Here is a 9696-nt window from a genome sequence, read left to right on the forward strand (position 1 = left end):
GTGGCATCATTGATGGACTCAAGTGTGGCAGCGGTAGTGAGGTTGGCCCAGGATCGGACATTGTTTCGTTCTGCAGTGCATGGGGTCGCTATGAGCCAGTTCCGACTCGATGGCACCTGACAACAACAACAACAACGTAGTACATAGGATTACATGAGTTGGAATCAATTTTACAGCATCTAACAACAACAACATATCTTAAGAATCCTGCCTATATGAACTCACAGAAAAATACTAAAAGCAAATGTTTCTTACATTGAAATTGTTGCAGAAATCTGACAAATATTTTGAAAGATACTTCACAATAAAATAAAATAAAAACTATTTTCCCAAATTGTTCTGACACCATCACTATTTCACCATCCTTTATGCTTCCTTGGGAAAACAATATCCATTGATAAAATACCCTCCTAAAAATAAATCTCTTGTTGCAAGTAGTTGGCATTCTTGTATCTCAACCTATTGAACAATATTAGAATAGTCAATTAACCCAAAGAGTAACATTTTAACTATGTTTTTCTCTCCAGGTTGTCAGAGCAAAGATACGAGTAATTAGAGTTTGATTTTGTTTTCATAACGCTCTTTAATTGTAAAAAGTTCTGCTACAGTATTTAAGATAAGTCCCAAATATACTATGTATATTCCAAATGGAGGTATGAATAATAGCTCAAATGTTTACGTGTAATTTCCATGCATGAAAATGTTTCATTTAATATTATTTGTATAAGTTGTTATATGAATATGAATTGCTATTTTTCTTTAAGTAATGAAATAGAATCTCTTCTGTATTTACAGACTCATTTAATGTTTGCTAGATTTCATTTTGTAATATTTTCTTTGGCTTTAAAAGATTGCTCTATAATTTAATTTTAATTTCAGAAATAATTCATTAAACATTATATTTCCTTTGAAAAATATTAAAGTGGGAAGATAAACCCAAAATCTACCTTACCTATCTAAAATCTCCAGTCTTTACCTTAAAGATATCTTCCTTATCAGTATTTTTATATAACTAAGTGGTTGGTGGTTGTGTGCAGTCAGTTCGGTTACATTTTCCAAAGCTGTAAATCTTTACAGAAGCAGAAAGCCTCATTTTTCTTCTATGGAGCAACTGGTGGACTCGAACTGCTGACCTTTCAGTTAGCAGCCCAGTTTGTTATCCGCTATGCCATAGTGCTCTTTAAGATAGCTTAACAGATACATAAATGTACACAGAAAAGTGCACATAGAAAAACATTATGTATCTCAAAAATATGTTTTCCAAAGTTTTATTTTTCATTGGAGAAATTATTCATATCTCAAAATATTACTGTTACCTTTTACTGCTATATAGTATTTAAATATATTCTTATATCATAGTCACTTAGCTATGCATATTGGTAGAAATTTAGATGTTTCAATGTTTTATATTGTACTTAAATTATTGCATATATGTGTCCATAACCATACAGGATAGATTATTAATAGATCAATGAATCCACACGTTTTAAGTATTAATATTTCAAACTCAATTAGTACTCCTGTTGTTCTTGTTGGATACTATCAAGTCTGTTCCAACTCAGAGTGACCCTATACACAACAGAATACTGCCTGCTCCTGCACCATCCACACAATTGTTGTAATGTTTGAGCCCATAATGCTGCGACAGTACCAGTTTATCTCCTCGAGGGTCTTCCTCTGACCCTCCACTTTTTCAAGCATAATGGTCTTCTCCAGAAATTAATCACTTCTGATAATATATCTAAATAATGAGAGACTAGATTTGCCATCATTGATTCTAAGGAAAATTCCAGCTGCACTTTTTCCAAGACATATTTGTTTATAATTGTAGAAGTCCATGGTATTTTCAATATTCTCCAACACCATAACTGAAATGTATCAATTCTTTTATATGGTTTCTTATTTATTACCCAACTTTCACTTGTATGAGAGGTAATTGAAAATACTATGGCTTGTTTCAGATACACCTTAGTCATCAAACTAACATCTTTTCTCTTGAATATGCTAAAGAGTCTTGTGCAGAAGATTTTCTCAACACAATACAATACGTCATTTGATTTTTACTACTGCTGCTTCCATGAATGCTTATTGTGGATCTAAGAAAAATGAAGTCTTTGACAACTTCACACTTCTCTTGATTTATCATGATGCTATTGAATGCTCCAGCGTGAGGATTATTGCTTTCTTTATCATGAGGTGCAACCCATACTGAAGTATGTTGGCTCTGGTCTTAATCAGTAAGTATTTTAAGTCCTCTTCTCTTTCAGCAAGCAAGGTTGTATCATCTGTTTATCTCAGGCTGTTAATGAGTCTTCCTCTAATCCTGATGTCATATTCTTCTTTATATAATCCAGATATGCATATATAGCTCTGATATCATAGTGATTATGAGTCAGGCTGCTAACCTCAAGGTTAGAAGTTCGAAACTACCAGCCATTCCATGGGAAAAAGATGAACCTTTCTGCTCCCATAAAGATTTACAAGCACAGAAACCCCATACAAGGTCACTATGAGTTGAAACCAACTATACACATGGAGCTCACAGGATGGAATGCACGGGAATCTAAAAAATAACTGCATCTGGGGTGAGAGACGATATGGTAGAAAAACTCACTATCATCAGCCAAAGCAAGGCCATGGGTAGATAGTGGAGAAGACTATCATTGTTCCTAGGCAGGCATATTAAGTTGAAGCTAAAGAAAATTAAATCAAATACATGAGAGTCAAAAGATGACCTTGGATATATATCACCTGAATTTAGAGATTATCTCAGAAACAGATTGAATGCATTAGACACTAATGGTCAAAGATCAGAAGAATTTTGAAATGAAATCAAGAATATCATACATAAGCAAGGTCATTAAAAACAGGAAGGAAAGAAAATACCTAAGTGGCTGGCAAACAAGATATTGAAACTTACTTTTGAGAATAGAGATACTATGAAAGAAGTGAGAAAGTAAGAGGATTCAACAGAATAGTTCAAAGGGCTGCACAACATGTCAAGTATTATAATGAAATGTGCAAAGAAATGGAGTTAGAAAACCTCAAGGGAAGGACACACCTAGCATTTTTCAAGGGAAAGAACTAAAGAAAACATACAAGCCTCAACTTGCAGTATTGAAGTATTTTATGAGAAAAAATATTGAATAATGCCAAAAGCATCAAAAGAAGATGGAAAGAATACACAGAATCACTGCACACACAAAAAAATGGTTGATGTTCAACTATTTCAAGAGGTAGTATATAATCAAGAGCCAATGGTATTGAAGGAAAAAGTCCAACGTGCACTGAAGGCATTGGGAAAGAACAAGGCTCCTGGAATTGATGGAATATAAATTGAAATATTTTAACAAACTGATGCAGCACTGGAGGCACTCACTCATCAATGTGAAGAAATTTAGAAGACAACTACCTGGCTAACTGTTGCTGCCACTGAGTCAATCCATCTCATTCTGAGTCTTCCTTTTTTGATAGTCCTACACATTACAAAACAAAGCATAATGACTTTTTCCAGTGACTGGTCTCTCCTGAAAACAAGTCCAAAGTACTAGAGATGAAAATTGGCCATCCATGCTTCTTAGGAGCATTCTGGCTATACTTTTTCCAAGACAGATTTGCTTGTTCTTTTGACATTCCATGGTACTTTCAATATTCTTTTCAGACACCATAACTCAGATGTATTGATTCCTCTACAGTCTTCCTTATTCATTGTCCAATTACATGCATATTAGGCAATTGAAAATAATATGACTTGTCCTCAAACTGACGTCATTGCTCTTTAACAGTTTAAAGTGATATTTTGCACTTTGTCTAATGATTTCTTGACTGATGTTTCCATGACCATTGATTATGGATTCAAGCAAATGAAGTTTTTTACTTCAGTCTTTCCTCCACTTATCATGCTATTTATTAGATCAGTTGTGAGTATTTCTGTTTTCTTTACATTGAGGTGCAATCTACACTGTAGGCTCTAGTCTTTGCTCTTCATCAACAAGAATTTCAAGTCCTCTTTGCTTCCAGCAAGCAAGTTTGTGTCGTCTGCATATCACAGGTTGCTAATGAGTCTTCCTCTAATCCTTGCACCACACACTGTTTCATATTATCAAGCATCTCAGATTATTTGTTCAGCATACATATTTAGCAAGTATGATGAAAGATACAGCCCTGGCACACACCTTTCCTGATTTTAAACCATTTGTATCCCCTTGGTCTGTTTGAGCAACTTACCTCTTGGTTTATGTACACGTCTCTCATGGGCATGATGAAGTGTTCTGGAATTCCTATTCTTGTCAATGTTATCCATAGTTTGATATGATCCACATAGTCAAATGCTTTTGCATATTCAACTTCTTTCTGGTATGTTCTGATTTCAGCCAAGATCCATCTATATCAGCAACGGTATCCCTAGTTTCATGTCCACTCTGAATCCAGCTTGAATTTCTGGCAGCTTAATCTTGATGTATTGCTACAGTCATCTGTGAATTATCTTCAGTAAAATTTACTTGAGTTGTGATATTAATGATATTATTCTATGATTTCCACATTCCATTGGGTCACCTCTCTTTGGAATAGGCACATTCCAAATATGGATTTCTTCCCATCAGTTGACCAGATAGCTCTCTTCTCCAAATTTCTTGGCATAGATGTATAAGTGCTTCCAGTGTTGCATCTATTTATTGAATCATTTCAATTTGTATTCTGTCAATTACTGGAAGCTTGTTTTACTCAATCCCTTCAGTGCACCTTGGACTTCTTCCTTCAGCATCACTGGTTCTTGATCACATGTTACCTCTTGAAGTGAATGTGCACTGAACTTTTTTTTGTTTATTTAATTTTTGGTATACAGTGACTATTTTTAATTCTTCCAGTATTTAGCCCATAGAATCTGTTCATATTGCAACCTGGAGCTTGAATTTTGTCTTCAGTTTTTTTCAGCTTGCATGCTCTTTCCTTTTGGTTTTCAGACTTCAAATCATTGCACATTTCATTATAGTTTTTGTTTTGTTTTGTTTTTATTGTGAATTGAGTGATAGTTTACATGAAAGAACATCAGTTTTACACTCATCCTATCGTATTTCCTTTCATTACAATGATTACAATGCTCTCCATGCATTATTATTCAATAGTATTTGCTTCTATTCACTTTTTTTTTTTTTTTTTTTGCTGTACACAAAAGCATTCAAGAATATATAATCATTTAAACAACCAAAGAGCATATTCTGCAAGCCTGCCTCCTGGCCACCAGCACACAGTCTTTCTCCTTCCATGAGTCTAGAGTCCTCCATTGCTCTATCTCTCCATATCATCATCTTTGCCTCCATCTCTAGTGTCGCTGCTTCTCTGGATAGGGTCCTACGTTACACTCATGCTCTTCTCCCTTGATGGTCCTAGGAGCCTCTGTTCCTGGACTGTGAGATTAACTACCCCCCCTTTTTAATTACAAAACTTCTACCTTTACAGTTGTGACAGTTGCATTAGTCATAACAATTACTCACTATTGAATCATGAGAATAATATCCTTATCTCCTTTCACCAGGTCTGTCTAGACAAGATTAAAACTATTCAATGGGGATTCTACATTCCCCTGCACACTCTGAAGCTGAGCTCCCTCTTGAAAACTTGTAAGCCAGTCACACTGTACCTTTATAGCCCCCCAACCCATTTTAGATAACCCATGTCTAAGTTGTCCAACTTAATCAACCCTGTGTACAGAGGGGATAGGGCTGAACCTTGATGTGAATATTCCTTCCCTCTCAGCTGGTATTTTGAACTACTACATCCATAAGCATAGGTCAAGTTCATCAAATTGTAGTAATTTATACTCATTTCCTTTACCAAAAAAAATTTTTTTTTATCTTATTCTAGTCTAGTTCTGATCATCAAACCATCGATAGGCACTAGGTCAAATGGGTACTATCAAATGGTCAAATGGGTACTATCACAAGTTTGGGCATTCTTGTGTCTCTCCTCTCACTTCACATCATCTGGATGTTTCACTCTCAGCTCTAGCCCTTCAAGGCTATGTCCCTGTCCATGGGCTCAGGAATTCTCAGGTCTCACTATACTTCATACCAACCAGTCCATCCTCTTATATCTCTCATCTCCAGGTTAGTGGGAGTCTATGGATCATGGTCAAACTCAGCCCATATCTTCATTGTTGCCTTTCTCCTACTTCCACTCACCAGTAGACCAATGTGGTAGCCAGAAAGCTTACATGATTGCTTGTGTGTTCCCTTTGAGTTTCAATCTTGGAGGGGGGTTTGTCCTGAAAGGATTGATTGCTTGCCTTGATAGCTCCCCAGTTAACAACTTGCTGGTTCTAATAGAAGCCAGTCAGACTGCTGTTTTTGTCTTGGATTGTTCCTGCTGGTCTTTCTTTTAAGAAGTATCTCCTGTTCCTCTAGCCACTCCAGGCTGGTCTGTATGTCCTTGCAATTTGGAATTTCCCACTTCAGAAGGTTCTGGATGGGGTTCAGGATTCCACCTATGGTCCTATACATTGCAAAGGCTCGTACTATAAGAAACCTATTTCACTGGGCAACTTTTAGAACCCCTTTTAAGTATTCCAATGAGTATAGGCTGAAAATGGGCTTATTTGCCTTTTGTAATCATGTTTCCCAATATTCCTTTCTATCACACTCAAGTGTCTATTTTACAATAGTAGGCAAGGGAAACCATTATTTATAAAACAGTCAAGTATCTTAACATTATTTCCCCTCTTTTACCCATTCAGACTATGCCTCAATCCCTATATCACAGAGCCCTATTGTTCCATGGTTGAGCATACATCACTATTTACCTGCCCCATTTAGCTCAGGCAAACCTACTTAAGTGTTCCACTACCTACCTTGTTCTTCCATGACCCTACTCCCCATCTTGTGTATTGCCCTTCCCAACACCTGAACTATGATGTGTCTATCCCCAACTTTGTGCTCACTATCCTCATTATACTTTTTGATTTTGTCTCTTCTAGACAGGGTCGCTATGGGTCAGAACCGACTCGATGGCACATAACAACAACAACAACAACAACAACAACAACAACAGTTCTCCTTTGAAATTTTCTGTTCAGCTTTTACTTCATCATTTCTTCTAGTTGTTTTAGCAAATCCAAATTCAAAAGCAAGGTTCAGAGTTTCTTCTGAAGACATTTTTCTCCAAGTTCAAAGACATTTGTTTGGTCTTTTCTCTCTTTCCTGAGTTTTTAATGACCTTCGGCTTTTTTCATGTATGATGCTCTTGATGTCATCCCACAGTCCCTGTGGTCTTCAGTTATTAGTGTCTATTGCTGCAAATCTGTTCTTGAGATGATCACTACATCTAGGTGGGCTATTTGCTGTTGTTGTTAAGTGCTGTTAAGTCAGTTCCAACTCATAGCAACACTTTATATGGTTTCTAAGGAGTGGATGATGAGTTTGAACCACTGACCTGCAGTTCAAATGAACTTGCAGTATAAGACTTATCCTACAAAGCCTACTCAAGGTCACATTTTGGCGCTTGTGAACTTTTAAATTTTTTTCGTCAGTTTCAGCCTGAACTTGCATATGAACAATTGATGGTCTGTTTTAAATTTGGCCCCTAACCTTGTTTTCGCTGATGGTATTAGTTTCTCCATAGTTTCTTCCCACAAATGTAATCAATTTGATGCCAACATATTCCATCTGGTGAGATCCATGTGTATATAATCATTGTTTATCTTGTTGAAAAAAGTTATTTGCAATGAATAAATCATTGGCTTGTAAAATTCTATCATGCTATTCCAGCTAGTTTTTATCACCAACACAATCTTTTCCAACTACTGATCCTTCCTCTTTGTTTCTAACCTTACATTTCAATTACCTGCAACTACCAATGCATCTTGACTGCATGTTTGATCAACATCAGAAGTTGGTAAAATTCTTCAATATTTTCATCATTGGCTTTAGTGGTTGGTGCATAAATTTAAATAATAATAGCATTAACTGGTCTTCTTTGTTGTTGTTAGGTGCCATTGAGTTAGTACTGACCCATAGCAACCTTATGCACAGCAGAAGGAAACACTGCCCAATCCTGTGCCAACCTCACTACTGTTGCTAAGCTTGAGTCCATCGTCCATCGATGCTGCCACTTGGCCAAGCCATCTCGTTGGGGGTCTTCCTCTTTTACTCTGACCCTCCACCTTCCAAGCATGATACCCTTCTCCAGTGACTGGTCCCTCCTGACAATATGTCTGAAATATGAGAGACGAAGTTTGGCCATCTTGGCCACCAAGGAGCACTCTGGCTGCACTTCCTCCAAAATGGATCTATTGGTTCTTTTGGCAGCCTATGGCACTTTCAATATCCTCCTTCAACACCATAACTCAAATGCATCAATTCTTCTATGGTCTTCCTTATTCACTTTCTAGCTTTCCCATGCATATGAGGTTATTGAAAATACCATGGCTTGGGTCAGGCGCACCTTAGTCCTCATGCTGACATCTTTGCTCCTCAACTTTAAAAGGGTCTTGTGCAGCAGATTTGCCTAATGCAATACATCATTTGGTTTTTTGACTGCTGCTTCCATGAGTGTTGATAATTGAACCAAGAAGAATTGAACCTTGACAACTTCAATCTTTCCTCTGTTAATAAGAATGTTGTTTATTGGTCCAGTGGTGAGGAATTTTGTTTTCTTGACATTGAGATGTAATCCATACCGAAGGCTGTGCTCTTTAATCTTCATCAGTAAATGTTTTTTAAGTCCTCTTTACTTTCAGCAAGCAAGGTTATATCATTTGCATATCGCAGGTTGTTAATGAGTCTGTCTTCCATCCTGATGCCACGTTTTTCTTCATAGAACCCAGCTTCTCAGATTATTTGCTCAGTATACAGGTTGAATAAGTATGGTGAAAGAATACAGCACACCTTTTTAAATTTTAAACCATTCAGTGTTCCATTTTCTGCTTGAACAACTGCTTCTTGGTCCAGGTACAGATTCCTCATGAGCACAATTAAGTGTTCAGAATACTCATACTTTGCAATGCTGTCCATAGCTTGTCATGATTCACACAATCGAAAGCCTTTGCATATATTATCCTATCATAGACAGTACTATATTTCAAGGTAGGTCTTGAGATACTCTTTTGACAATGGAGGGGGTATCATTCCTCTTCAATCCATGTCCATTTCATCTCCCTAATGCCTAGGATATTGATTTTTATACACTCCATTTCATTTGACAACTTCCAGTATTCACAGATTCTCACTTTGCACATCCCAGGTTCTGACTGTTAGTGGATGTTTGTAGCTATCTATGTCTTCTTATTTTGAGTTGTGGCCCATTAGCAAATGAAGCCCTGAAAGCTTTGTTCCATTCATGTCATTAAGGTTTTTGGAGGCAGTTCCTCCCTTGTCGTATTTTCAGTGTCTTCCAACATGAGGGGTCATCTTTTGGCATATATCAGACAAAGCTGTTTGCTATTCATAAGGGTTTCAGTAGTCCAGTCCTTATTCTACAGTGCTATATAAGCATTCCATTTATATATTGTTGTTGTTAAGTGCCGTCAAGTTGGTTCTGATCCACAGCTACCCTGTAAAGGGTTTCTGAGGAGTTTATGGTGACCTTGAGCCACTGACCTTGAGGTTCAAACAGACTTTGCAGGCCAGTGCATTAACCTGCTGTGCCTCACCAGGACTCCATGTATGTGTGTGTGTGTGTGTGTGTGTATATATATATATA

Source organism: Chrysochloris asiatica, unplaced genomic scaffold (genome assembly GCF_000296735.1).
Source record: "Chrysochloris asiatica unplaced genomic scaffold, ChrAsi1.0 scaffold00136, whole genome shotgun sequence".
In the NCBI taxonomy this organism is placed as follows: Eukaryota; Metazoa; Chordata; class Mammalia; order Afrosoricida; family Chrysochloridae; genus Chrysochloris; species Chrysochloris asiatica.